Raw genomic sequence first — 14504 nt, 5'->3', positions numbered from 1 at the left:
ATACAAATGGGTACACAGAGAGCAAAATGAGGGTAGATACTGAAGACACAAATACTAAGAAATAAAGGAAAGCTATTCTGCTGGTATGATGCTTGGGGGGGAAAAGCTCTGTTGGGTAAACAAATACAATTTAGTCTCTCCAAAGCAGTGCATCTGAGGTTAATGTAGTATGCCCTCTTTTCCAGCGTTGCCTTTATTAATCTTTATGATGGAATATGTTATTAAGCACAGCTAGATTTAGCCCTAACGCAACACTGCAGATTACTGCACACTACAGATAAATCAAGCAACTCTTATGTAGGTGAAGCATACAGACTTCCCACCTGTTTATATCCAGGGGAGCAACCTGGACAGTGGAAAGCCCTGCCCTTTTTCTTTGAATGAGCAAGGCCTCGCAATTCCCAGCTGCGTTTTGCAGCTTCTTAGTGTGGAAAGTGCACATGTCCTTTGAAAACCCCCAGAATCCACTCCTGGAAATCAGGTGATCCCTTGGAACCGAAGTGCTTTTCCAAAAGACAGACCTTGCCAGTGGGCTCTTGTTATAGATGGTTTCATGGGGTAAATTTTATTTTATTAAATTTATATCCCAGCCTTCCTCCCAGAGGAGTCCAGGGCGGCAAATACATAAACGGTGGAACAATAAGAACATCTTAAAAACAATTCCAGTAGAGATGCAGATTGGGAAAGATCTCTTGTTTAGTATAGGATCCTGTTTACAAGACAGTGCAAGCCTGTTTGTGATACATCAGGTGAGCCCTAGGGCTGGGTGATATCTGGTTTTCAACATTATGATATATCACCAGCTAAGCATCACAATATACCAATATATCATGTCTGAAATAAGGATGGGGCTAGGTAGAGGCATTGGCTGGCTTCTCCATTTCCCCCTCATCGTGATTTTTGCATAGCACACAAGCACATCATGATTTGCAATGTATTGCCAGGTCAAAAATTATGACACCTGTCAGGACTGGTCATTCTCCTCTTCAGATCACCACACAAACGCTTCTTGTTCTTTTATAACTTTTTATTGCGTATTAACAAACAATATTATAAACGGTTCTTATCTTTAGCTATTATTCCTCAGAGTCACTTATTTCAGATACAGTGGTACCTCGGGATGCCAACGGGATCCGTTCTGGAACCCCGTTCGCATCCCAAATGGAACACAAGATACGACGGCATGTCTGCATGTGTGCGGGTCGCGTTTCGCTGCTTCCACACATGCGCATGACTTCATTTTGAGCGTCTGCGCATGTGCGAGCGACGAAACCCGGAAGTAACGCACGCTGTTACTTCCAGGTTGCCGCGGAGCGCAACTCGAACACGCTCAACCTGAAGCGCATTCAACTCAAGGTATGACTGTACCTTCTGAGCTCTGCTTCTCCGTGACCAGCAACTCTCAAAATGGCGACCGCGTCGTTTCTTTCGCTTTCCCGCTCTTTTTTCTAACCTGGCTAGAGCTGGCTTGTATCTCCCCTCCTCCGAATCTGAGCTATAACTTAACCCTTGCTTTTCCTGTGAACATCCGGTCCCTCCCTGTTGTTCCTGTTGCTTTCTTCTATCAGCTTCACTGCTCTCCTCCCCCCATTGGGGAAAACTTTCTCCCTCTGGAAAACTGGGAACTTCTAACTCTAACTCTTCCCTGACAACACTGACATCACAGTATGCCCAGCCCTAATGAGTCCTGCTTCTTCATGCGAATGCTGGATGGATACTTTTTAAGAATAAAGGAAGAGCCCTGTTGGGTCAGACAAAGGTCCACCACCATAGTCTACCACCCTTTCTCCTAACAGTATCCAATCAGATGTTTTGGCTGAGCTCTCGGGTATGTCATGAAGGTGCCACCCCGTGCCATTTCTCTCTGACAAATGATATGCAGTTTCACTCTGCCTCCTAACATGGAGCTTCCACTTAGCAACTGCCTCTGAATAACCATTTGTCCTCTATCTAGTCCCCATCTGAAACCATCTAAGCCAGTGGCATTGTTGCCTCTTGTGGCAGCCAATGCTACAAATTAATTGTGTGTGTGTGTGTGTCCTTTTGGGTCAAATCAAGCGAGGTGCTGCCTATCTGTTTCATTGACCTGTTTCCAAATTCTAGGATTATGGAAGAAGAAGGGAAATAGTTCTCTCTATCCACAGCCGTGCTTCATTTTATCACTGACCAGGTCCGACTCATGTGGACTTCCTCATCTGTGGAGACTCCTCTCTCCCTGTCTCCATGCACAAACTTCAAAAAATTAACTTATTGGAGTCATTAAGAGGTTTTCCCGAAGCCTAACTGTGGCACATTTGCAGCTGTTTTCACTGGGCCCCCTCCTTCACCATGTTTAGTCTTCAAATATCTCATCTATTGATTCCAGCAGAATGGGTTTCGAAGTCTAAATTTGGAGCATTTGTGCGACTGTAACAGCCCCACTAGAAAAGCCCCCCAGGCCAAATTTAAGATTAAAACAAAACAAAACTCCTCCTGATGGCTGCATTGAGTCTATAAGAAAGCTTTTGTTCTTCCATATTTTTCAGGCAGTAGTGTTTTCAGGCATCTACAAGCTCAATTCAATCTCTCATTCTTTCAGCTTTTCAAGGCACAATCTTGGAGCAAAGGCCATGTCAGTGTGCTTGAATTTCAGAGCAAATCCCAGAGGTGCGGGGTGAAATGGCAGAAGTCAATTCTGGCTGCAGCACCACAGGGTTTAAAAGCCATTATCTGAAATGTCACCTTGCCAATTGTACCCACCTGGAAAAATGTTAATCCTCTCTCTAAGTGCTCTGCAGCAATTTTCATAAGTATTCTTCAAAATGGAAAAATCAATTATCGTGCTATAGCAGGTTCCAAGCAGAGGCCACGATCCATGCGCACAGTGTATTCTAACTTACCTCTCTTTCAGTTACTCCCTGAAATATACTTGGAGCTGAGAGTGGCTTTCATGCTCTTTATTCAGCTCATAGTGGTGAGGAGGAATGAAAGTTCCCCCATAGTATCTGCTTTCTATACATTATTTACGCAATGAGTTGCACGTGATTGGCTAATTCTGGAATTCTCCTGTAGGCCAATCAGGTTGTGGATTCCCTTCCATCTGGAGCTGGATTGGGTGGCTCCTGCAGACCAATCATACTGCTGCATTGTTCTAGGACCAATCAGACTGCTGCATTCTGAATCCTATTGTTCTAGGACCAATCAGACTGCTGCATTTTGGATCCTATTGTTCTAGGACCAATCAGACTGCTGCATTTTGGATCCTATTCAACTCTGTACATAACACCCCCCCCCCAAACAACTCTTTTGGTGACGTGAAGTTCTACATCACCTCCCCGCATCCCCGGCACATAAAATTATTTTTAAAAAATCTTAAATCTTTGTGGCAAAATATGACAATGACTGAAAGTGTCATATGGAAAAAATGCACACACATGCCTATGTTGTTGATAACTTGTGTGACTGGTTGAACCACAGCTGTTCTGTAGTCCAAACATGCACTCTGCTATTCTTCCAGATTGTAATTTTTAGCATATGGATATCTGCTACCTGTCTTCTGAATAAATCGACTAGATCAGATTGAATCAATATCCCTGGGAATGTGAAAATTCTTTTGGAGAGGGCGGTCTTACTATTAATATAAGGCTTTCTTTCCCTTTCCTTTTTATACTTAAGGAAAAGGTCTTGCTATCATTAAAAGGGGGGGGGGGAGATACATACACATAAAAGGGTGGAGGGCAGAAATCTACACACATATTAACACATGCAAGGGTAAGGGCAGGGGCTCCCAAAATAGCAGGTGAAAATCTTGGTGGCTTAGCAAGTATCCCCCAAAAACAGAGGACAGGGTCCCCAAAGACAAAGTCACAGGAACTGAAGTGAAAATGTGAGTTATAATCATCATAAACAACATTAGAACATGAACAGGATGCCCGTTAAAAAAAAAAGTCTGTAACACATGTCCCTTTTTTAGAAAAGCAATTTGCTTCTTAGAGAGAAGCAGAATTTACAGTTTCCACCCCCTGGATCTGGAATTCTGGCTGGTCTGTGGCTTTCCAAAGTTGTAGTACCTGAAGTCTAGGAATAAATGTAGCGTACTGGGTATAAGCCAAAAGCTCACGGCCTTAGAATATGGGCAAGACAAAGATGATTTCCAAGGGATGAGAAGAGCAAATTGTAAATGGAATTTGCATGGGCACTTACTGTATAAACCCAAATTTCCCAGGACTCTGCAAGACCATAACAGTAGAGTGAAATAAACTTCCCTTTCAGTGCATCTCCAGCACTTTGAATTATTATAAACATTAATTAACGATTGAAAGGCCAATACGGGACACACAAGGTAACTTTGTTCATTTCATCTTAGGTACAAATCTTGTACCAAACCTTGGAGAATACAGTAGTACATCGGGTTACAGACGCTTCAGGTTACAGACTCCACTAACCCAAAAATATTACTTTGGGTTAAGAACTTTGCTTCAGGATGAGAACAGAAATCATGTGGCGGCGGCGCAACAGCAGCAGGAGGCCCCATTAGCTAAAATGGTGCTTCAGGTTAAGAACAGTTTCAGGTTAAGAACGGACCTCCAGAACGAATTAAGTTCTGAACCTGAGGTACCACTGTAGCTTTTATACCATGGACTTTGAAGAAGCACGGACTCAGGACGAAAGGGAGAAACAAGCTAAGAGCAAGGTATGTTTGGCAAACCCTCACCATGATCAATTCTTACTGGGAAACCTATGTCCCCGCTGTGGAAGGACATGTGGATCCAGAATTGGCCTCCACAGTCACTTACGGACACATCAATAAAACTGTGTTCATGGAAGACAATCTTACCTGGCTACAAGTGATTGCAGAAGAGGAAGAAGAAGAAGATGACGAAGAAGAGGAGGAAGAGGAAGAGGAAGAGGAGGAGGAAGAAGAAGAAGAAGAAGAAGAAGAAGAAGAAGAAGAAGAAGAAGAAGAAGAAGCAGCAGCAGCAGCAGCAGCGGCGGTGGTGGTGGTGGTAGTGGCTCTGCAGTAGTCATGGATAGGTCATTTCAGAACTCATCCATCTCACTTGCTTAGAAGAGTCATTGAGCTGTCACCCGAAAGTTTGTGCAAGTAAAAGGACTGTCTGGGAATTGGCAAGTTCAGGAGAGCAGAAACTTTTCCATCCATCTGACAACTGTAGTTTTGAATTTGAGATTTCTGGCCATTTGTCACCTCATAGTTTGTTGCAGAGCATGGAATTTATTTAACAAAAAACAGCTGAATAAGGGTCCCATTTTATCTTAACTGGGAGTAAGTCCCATTGAACTTCATGTATAGGACTACACTGTTAAACAATTCCATGTTGAGCTCTAAGAAACAAACAGAATACTGTTTTATTAAGAAAAAACAACAAACCTACATTAAGTTCCTACCAATAAGAAAATGCTTGCCAGCATTTCAAATCCAAGGTTATACTGGGTAACTGCATGCCCGTACTAACCTGATCAATTTTTGTTAATTTGTTTTAGGATCCAAATATCTAAATGCTTAAATTTATCTTTGAGCTATCTAAAAGGTCTCAGGGACCCTACCAGAGAGGAATGGCAAACTAAGCTGATGGACTACGCCAAAATGGAAAAAGCTGACTGGAAAGCTCAGGAACCAAGAGGACAAAAACTTTATCATTTACTTAGGAGACCACTGTAAGCAGATGAAAACATTAGCAGGATTTTAATTTCACTTGTAACGTAACAAATGCCTGGGACGTGGGTGGCGCTGTGGGTTAAACCACAGAGCCTAGGACTTGCCGATCAGAAGGTCGGCGGTTCGAATCCCTGCGACGGGGTGAGTGCCCATTCCTCGGTCCCTGCTCCTGCCAACATAGCAGTTCAAAAGCACGTCAAAGTGCAAGTAGATAAATAGTTACCGCTCCAGCGGGAAGGTAGATGGCGTTTCCGTGCGCTGCTCTGGTTCGCCAGAAGCGTCTTAGTCATGCTGGCCACATGACCCGGAAGCTCTACGCTGGCTCCCTCGGCCAATAAAATGAGATGAGTGCCGCAACCCCAGAGTCGGCCGCAACTGGACCTAATGGTCAGGGGTCCCTTTACCCTTATCTTTAATGTAACAAATATTATGGATAATATGGATGGATATAAAATGTAAAGTATGGAATAATATGCAGTTGAAAATGTTGACAATAGGGCTCATGGAGGGGGTGGGGGGAAGTCTAGAGATTCAGAGAATTCTCTATACACGGATATGTATTTGTTATTATTATAAATTTATATCTGTAAAATAAAAATCCCCCTCCCAAATAAATAAATAAAAGGTCTCGGGGAGCATTTGACTCCTCCAACCTGGCATCCTTTAGTTGTTTTGAACTACACCTCTCTCTCTGTCCCTGACCATTGGCCATGCTGACAGGAACTGTAATTCCACCATATCTGGAGGGCACCGGGTTGGAGATGCCTGGCTTCAACTGAGTTCCCAAGCCAGCTAACTCTAATTCTCTTCTACCTCAGTGAGTTGAGTAACCAGTGTAGCATCCAAAGTGTGTTTTGAGCTGCCACAATTCACCTGTAGATTACAGAGGATGAGGCAAGAACAGGCATCATGCCATCTCTGCAAAACATCGCCCTTATATTTATTACCCTCTTTCCTTGAATCAATTGTCTCATTAGCCCTGATTGCACACGGTAATGACTCCAAAGCAAGGTCAACGAGGAAAGGAAACACGTCCCCTTGATGTGGAAAGACTCTGACACAAATCCAGTGACTTTTGGATTTGGGGAGACACAATATTAATGTGAATCCGCTTGATGAACCTTTCAGGCAAGTTTAATTGTGCAAGGGCATAAAATATAAACAGCCTTTTCCCCAGTGATGTTCATGACCTGTCAATGAGGAAATGGATGTGATCTGTCAATACCTTATAAAACCGACTTGGCCCAGGGTAGACAATATCATCTGTATGAGAGGAAAAATTCTTCCTCCACATAACCTCAGGCACTATGCAAACATTATGCACATCACAGATGACCCCTACTTTATTTTTCATCTTCTGCATATTATCTATTTTTCATCTCGGGTTAGCAGAGTCTGTAACCTGAAACGTATGTAACCTGAGGCGTATGTAACCCAAGGTACCACTGTAGTGCCATTCAAGAAATGTTACGCCAGAGTAAAATGCTACATCGAAGGTTGTCAGCGTCACTTTTGAAAGAGACTATACAAGTGTCTCTTTTTCTTTCACTTGGTTGCCTGGAAATCGGGTTTCCTGTTCAACTTTTTAATAGTATGACTGGTTAGTTCTAACACAGTGTGTGATGTAGTGAAGGCGCTCACATTCATTTAGACATTTTCTTTTTCTCACAATGTCCCGATATGAACTGGTTTCATTTCAGTACCCAGCTCACAAAACGCCTATCAAATCGGACCACTCTTGCATTTTGCAAAATGGCGTCATTGACTTGGATTCTCCAGGCTGTACTACGAGAACTCCTTATGCAATGGATTTTACTATTTGCAGTTCTGCTGCTGCTAACCGCCAGTTTAACACTGCGATTTGCTTGACCTTTATTCTCTTACTCTCCCATCCTTTTACACACACTCCCAGCTCAGAAAGAAACATTTTAATGAACAATTATTCACATTCCTGCAGCTTTCTCAGGCTGGGAGGTAGGCTCCGGAGTTCATTACACCAACTTTGGTGGCCAATTGTAGAATCAAAGAATCTTAGAGTTGGAAGGGACCCAAAGGCCATCTTGCCCAACCCCCTGCCATGCAGGAATCTCAGCTAAGGCATCCATGACAGATGGCCATCCAACCTGTTTAACAGAGAGCTAGTGTGGTGTAGTGGTTAAGAGCAGTAGACTGCAGAGGCTTGACAACCATATGTCAGGAGTGCTCTGATGGTGTTTCCTGCTTGGCAGGGGGTTGGACTCGATGGCCCTTGTGGTCTCTTCCAACTCTATGATTCTATGACTCGTAATCTGGTGAACCAGGTTCGTGTCTCCGCTCCTCCACATGCGGCTGCTGGGTGACCTTGGGCTAGTCCCACTTCTCTGAAGTCTCTCAGCCTCACTCACCCCACAGAGTGTTTGTTGTGGGGGAGGAAGGGAAAGGAGAATGTTAGCCACTTTGAGACTCCTTCGGGAAGTGATAAAGCGGGATATCAAATCCAAACTCTTCTTCTTAACAACCTCCAAGGAGAGGAGGGGCTTGCTTGATTTCCTGTGTGTGTGTGTGTGTGTGTGTGTGTGTGTGTGTGCCCTGCTCACTCTGCCACACATTTGAGTGCGCAAACACACCACAGAAAGCTACATTTTTGCAGAGAAGGATGGTGAGCTGTCTTACCTGACTGTAATTGTGCATGCGTACGAGAGGGAGAATGTACGAATAGGTCTATGTGCATTGCCTGTGAAGGAGGGAGCAATGTGCAATCTCCGTGATAGAGAGAGATAGAAAGAGGGGGATGTGTGGTTTCTGGGTGTTGATGTGCGTGACAGAGAAAGGAGAGGGGTGTATTGCATGTATGTGTGTGAGAGAGAAATGCCCATAGGCAAAGGGAGAGAAGTTATGTGTGGCTCTCTATATGGGGATGGTCTGTGCAAGGTTGCCATATGTCCTCTTTTTCCAGGACATGCCCTCTTTTTTATGGGAATGTAAAATGAGAGTCACCACAGAAGTCGGCAAATGTGTCCCCTTTTTTACTCTTCAAAATATGGCAACCTTACACTGTGGTCTGTACGTATATGGTGAGTGTGGGAGAGAAAACTCGGAGAGCCACTTTGTATATTTTTTTCCGGAACATGGGAATGACCCTTGCTATTACACAACAACAGTATCATTGTATGGGGGCGGGGAATCAATAGTGTGTTCTCCATCATTAGGACAAGCTGACTTCCCATTGTTAGCATGAAGTTGCCAGTGTATGCTTTCTAATTTTGTGTTGACATCATGACTCCCCATTGTAGCCATTTTGTGCTAGTGTCCATGGCGCTTCTATCAAGTTAAGAGTACTGGTACCTCCTTTCTGCCTATCTGAGGACTGAGCCCAAGTATTATGAAATGACCTACAGACTTCAGTTCCCCAGGCTATACTTTGGATAAATGTTTTCCCCTGTGCTCTCGGTTGCCCGTTCCGAATTGTACATCCAAGGAAGTGTCCTTTATGTTTACAACATCTCCCTTGGGACTGATTTCTTTCTGTCTGCCCTCTGTTCTTCCAGCTCCTCTGCTATTTTAGGAAACGCTCGCAGACTCTTATTGAATCTTCCTGAGAATGCATCCCTCAGTGTGCTTTGTCCGATGAGATAGCGTTCACCAGATGGCTTGGGGGTTCCATCAAAATAGGGGGGGAGGAAATGCACTTGAAGCCAACACAATAAGAGGAAACTCCCATCATAGAGTCCTCAGAGAATGAACATAGTGGGCTGCTGCCTTTCCAACTTTTACTTCTCCCTTGCGAAGGAAGAAACGCTGCACATTTTTCACCTCAGAAAATTTTTTAAGAAAATGGGGACACTTTGAAAGGTGTCTGTAACATATAGCCCTATGAGAGGCTACTCTGTGCAGAAAACAGAGGTGGTGGTTGCATTTGGGGCAAACACACTGGGACAATTTGGTTTCTCTTAAGTTTTTTTTGCTCGAAAGCAAATAAAGTGAAGTTTCCCTGATCGTACTGTCTGCCCTGCTCTGTGACTCTTTTCAGAGCATTGGGTTTGCTGCATTGCAGCATTCTGTTTACTGTCTCAGTTCTGAGGAAATAAGCTAAAGGACGGCCTCGAAAGGAAAGGAGAAAAGTCAGTCATTGCAGCATACATATTAATGGGTTGGGGATAAAGAATTAGACAGACGTAACACGACGGGAAAGCTTGCTTACCTAACACCTATAAATCTTTGTTGAAGGAGGGTCTTCTCCCAGAAACAGCAGCTAATCAAACATATTGGAAAGGAAGATGTCGTCATCCTACTGATTTCATTTGGTTGCATTCCAAGGGTGATGTTATGAACAGCAGTGAGATTATGCTATGGAACAACCTCCACATGGAGAGCCACACAGGATTGGGGGCTAAACCAACTCTGTCGACCCCATGGCTGAAGTCAGCAGTGTCCCTTTGCCCAACAGAAACCCAAAAACAGCCTTCTTCCCTCCACAATCCCTTTCCTTTCTGTGGTTTGGTTGGAGTGCTTTTGTTTCCTTCCATCTCTGGTTACCTTGGTTTTTTATGTATAAACAGACACAGCAGGATGGCATGGGCATATATTAAGACATGAGTGACAGACACACTTAGGGGCTGTTCCCTGGGGGGATGGAGTGTCCTGTGCACAGCCAGCCCCTATTATTATTATTATTATTATTATTATTCTCAAAGTTCTAGACAGGAAGAAGCTTCTGTGCCTCTTTTGCATTTACTTCCAGGGTAAGGAAGTATAGAGCAAAGGTTTTGAGCATGGGGTGGGGGGTGGGAAAATGCTGTTTATTGTGTGATGCCTTATCTTTGTGAAGACAGCTGAAAATAACCTCAAGGTTAATGGATTTATGGTATTGCACAGAAACAGATGTGTATTATATCCACAGTATCAGAGATGCACAGTTTACTTCCTTATACAGTGGTACCTCAGGTTACATACGCTTCAGGTTACATACGCTTCAGGTTACAGACTCTGCTAACCCAGAAATATTACCTCAGGTTAAGAACTTTGCTTCAGGATGAGAACAGAAATCGTGCTCCGGCGGTGCAGCAACAGGAGGAGGCCCCATTAGATAAAGTGGTGCTTCAGGTTAAGAACAATTTCAGGTTAAGAATGGACCTCCGGAATGAATTAAGTACTTAACCCGAGGTACCACTGTATACCCTTTGCTACAGGGGGGATTATTATTATTATCATTTTTTAAAATGAACTTGTTTCTAGTTTCCAGTGGAATAAAAAGAAGCCCCTTAGAAATATAGTGGCAACGAGTGAATGGGAGACCTGTTCTTTGGGAGTGTGTCATATTTGAAGGGGTCGGGTCTCCTGCATCTCCCAAACAGTGAGATTCAAACTTTCCAGAAATGGGTAGAATTGCTATCAGTCCTGGATATGTAAAAAGGTACAAGAATGTTGGGAAATGATTTATAATGAGTTTAAAAAAAAGTTTTAAACTGCTTTCCCCAAAAGACCAGCGTCCTTTCTACTGGGAATAATCCAGACAAATCCCTAGGTGTCAGGAAAGCTAATTGATGTACGCAACAACAGCGGCCCGTCTTTTTCTATCCCCCAAATGGAAAGTGAGCGAGGTCCCTCATAAAGAGGACTGTCAACTTAAGATGTTAGAATATGCAGAACTTGCAGGTTTAACAGACAGAATAAGAAACCAAGAAGAACGTCTATTTAAAGAGGATTGGAAAATATTCATTGAATATATGGATAACCACTGAACTCAGCTGGAAACGTTGGCAGCATGAAGATAAATTCAACAGTGTAAGTAATAATTGATTGTTGTAAAAGTGGAAATCTGATCTGAATGGTGAAGGTAAAATATGCAGGAATAGAGGACGTACAAAATGAACCATGGAAGGAGAAGAAGGGAAGTCATTGGATATTTTAAAGTTCGTAAAATGATTATTTTGAAATGTCAAAAATGAAAAATCTAATAATTTATTTACTTTTTTAAGAACTGCTGTCAGACTACCCAGGCTTCAGACATGTATGCTGCAGTGCAGAAGAAAAAGCTACTGGTAATATGCTGTAACGCCCAGGCTGCCCTAAGTTGGGTAAAGAACTGCAGAACGTTTCTCTTGTGGACTTTGGTTGAGAGTCTGAAGGCAGGAATGAGTTTGGAAGTGAACCATAAAAAGATTGATAAGGTTTCAGAGTTTCATATATTGGGCTGGGGGGACAAATATGGGAAAACAAAACAAATAAGCTTTGTGCCACAAAGAAAGCTCACAGTTCTTAGAAAAGATTGCTACTTCGGTGTGACTAATCAGTTGGCACAGTTCTTTTTTTTTCTGTTATGAATTCAAGTCCATCTATGTTTTCTATTACCCTAGAGACTCTCTAACCATCCAGACAGTACAGACAAGGCAATATATTTTCAAGTGTCTGAAGCAGACTGTTTTGGGATCAAATATCTGATGTTGGGCTGCAGCAACTTCCTTCTCTCGGGAAGATCCCAATTGGGTTGCAGGATGCCCACCAAAACCATTTTGCTGAAGACTTTCTGGATTGTTGCCGTTCCTCCTGTTGCTGGGCAAATATCCGGAGGGAAAGACCCATGCAGTTCAAGGGTTCAGGCCAATATCTGAAAGCGTGAAGCTGCCACACTGGCATTTGCAAGAGCGGATCGTTAGCCCGTGTAATCTTGTTGCTTGCAATAGTCTTTCTGGGAACTGTAGTTTGTTAAGGGTGCTGGGAACTGTAGCTCTGTGGGGGGTAAACTACATTTCCCAGGATTCCATAGGGGAAGGCATATGCTTTATTTATGGGGTGCACACAGCCTCTATTGTTGTTTAGTTGTTTAGTCGTGTCCGACTCTTCGTGACCCCGTGGACCAGAGCACGCCAGGCACTCCTGTCTTCCACTGCCTCCTGCAGTTTGGTCAAACTCATGCTGGTAGCTTCGAGAACACTGTCCAACCATCTCGTCCTCTGTCATCCCCTTCTCCTTGTGCCCTCCATCTTTCCCAACATCAGGGTCTTTTCCAGGGAGTTTTCTCTTCTCATGAGGTGGCCAAAGTATTGGAGCCTCAGCTTCACGATCTGTCCTTCCAGCCTCTATATCTGCATTATAATAAAAGAACAGATGTGTTTATTTCTCTTTCTTTGTTTATGCAAAAATAAAGAGTAAATTAAAAAAATAAAACCTATGCAGGCAGCGCTGAGTAGGGTTACCAATGAGCTTTTAAGCACCGGAGTTATGTGCTGGCAATAGTCTGTCCCCACCAACAGTCTAGCCTCTGTTTTTCTGCACTCCTTCCAAAGAAATTAACATTCTGGTAATTCTGTGACCAGATTTTAAAGTATGACTGCAGCAGACTTATTGAGAGAGAAGAGAAATCCTGTTGATACGTAGGAAGTTGGATTCCAGAGAAGATGGGAGAGGAAGAACTACAGTGGTACCTTGGGTTAAGAACTTAATTTGTTCCGGAGGTCCGTTCTTAACCTGAAACTGTTCTTAACCTGAAGCACCACCTTAGCTAATGGGGCCTCCTGCTACCGCCATGCCGCCAGAGCACGATTTCTGTTCTCATCCTGAAGCAAAGTTCTTAACCCTAGGTACTATTTCTGGGTTAGCGGAGTCTGTAACCTGAAGCGTCTGTAACCCGAGGTACCACTGTACATCACTCCCCAAAACACAGTGCTCTGTCCAGGACATGTCCCACGGGTTCAGATCCCACACGAAAGGGCTGCCACAGGGAGGATGTTTTCTTCTGCTCCGGAGGGTAGGATAGGACCTGAACCAATGGATTCAAGAAAGGAGATTCCAACTAAACATCAGAAGAACTTTCTGAAAGTTAGAGCCTCTCTACAGTGGAATAAACTTCCTGCGAAGGTGGTGGACTCTCTTCCCTTGGAGGGTTTTAAGCAAAGGCTGGATGGTTATATCTGTCATGGATGCTTTAGTTGAAATTCTGGCACTGCACAGAGGTTGGACTAGATGACCCTCAGACTCCCTTCCAACTCTATGATTCTGTGATTCTGTGAACTTTCTCCCTGCAAAAAACCCCCCACCACTCCAGGAATCAACTCTTTCCAAACATCACATTTCTGTTCTCAGCTTAAGACTGCATAATAAACATGCCCGTTTAAACAGCGCCACAGCTAGAATGCTCAAAATAACAATTAAAAACAGGGGATTTTTTTCTTTTTCTTCTAGAGCTGGTGAAATGCCAATACTGAAAGGCATTTCAGTAGGGTGGCAGACCCAACTGATGGAATATGCAGAAATGTCAAGACTGACGGGAGAGATCAGAAGCCAGGAAGACCAAGTATTCTTGAAAGACTGGAATAACTTTCTAATATATTTGAGAGACCACTGTAAACAGCTGAAATCATTGGCAGGAATACAATGACATTCGTAAAGTAACATGAATTTTCGATTCTATGATTATATAATAGATAAAAGGTAAAGGGACCCCTGACCATTAGGTCCAGTCGTGGCCGACTCTGGGGTTGCGGCGCTCATCTCGCTTTATTGGCCGAGGGCTGGCGTACAGCTTCCTGGTCATGTGGCCAGCATGACTAAGCTGCTTCTGACGAACCAGAGCAGCTCACGGAAACGTGGTTTACCTTCCCGCCGGAGCGGTACTTATTTATCTACTTGCACTTTTGACGTGCTTTCGAACTGCTAGGTGGGCAGGAGCAGGGACTGAGCAACGGGAGCTCACCCCATCACGGGAATTCGAACCGCCGACCTTCTGATCGGCAAGTCCTAGGCTCTGTGGTTTAACCCACAGCGCCACCCACGTCCCATATAATAGATAGATTACAGTAAAAGATGCAGGAATAAAATTTAGAAATGGAACCCGTGGAGGGAAGGAAGGAGGTCTGAAGGTTCGAAAGAA

The 14504-nt window shown here is 43.7% G+C and overlaps 1 long non-coding RNA gene across 1 annotated transcript in view; it reads left to right on the top strand.

Annotated features, from left to right (window-relative positions):
* LOC308473695 overlaps positions 1–14026 on the top strand; it is a 54313-nt gene extending 40287 nt beyond the window's left edge. Inside the window, exons 4-5 of the long non-coding RNA XR_013984210.1 lie at positions 11614–11805; positions 13817–14026. This is a non-coding gene — a long non-coding RNA (uncharacterized lncRNA). The remainder of the gene's footprint in view (positions 1–11613; positions 11806–13816) is intronic.
* Positions 14027–14504: the final 478 nt, after the last annotated feature.

Source organism: Podarcis pityusensis, assembly GCF_964106645.2.
Source record: "Podarcis pityusensis genome assembly, chromosome: 3".
NCBI classification, from domain to species: domain Eukaryota; kingdom Metazoa; phylum Chordata; class Lepidosauria; order Squamata; family Lacertidae; genus Podarcis; species Podarcis pityusensis.
Note: the sequence above shows the minus strand (reverse complement) of the source record. Positions and strands in the feature narration are given on the sequence as shown.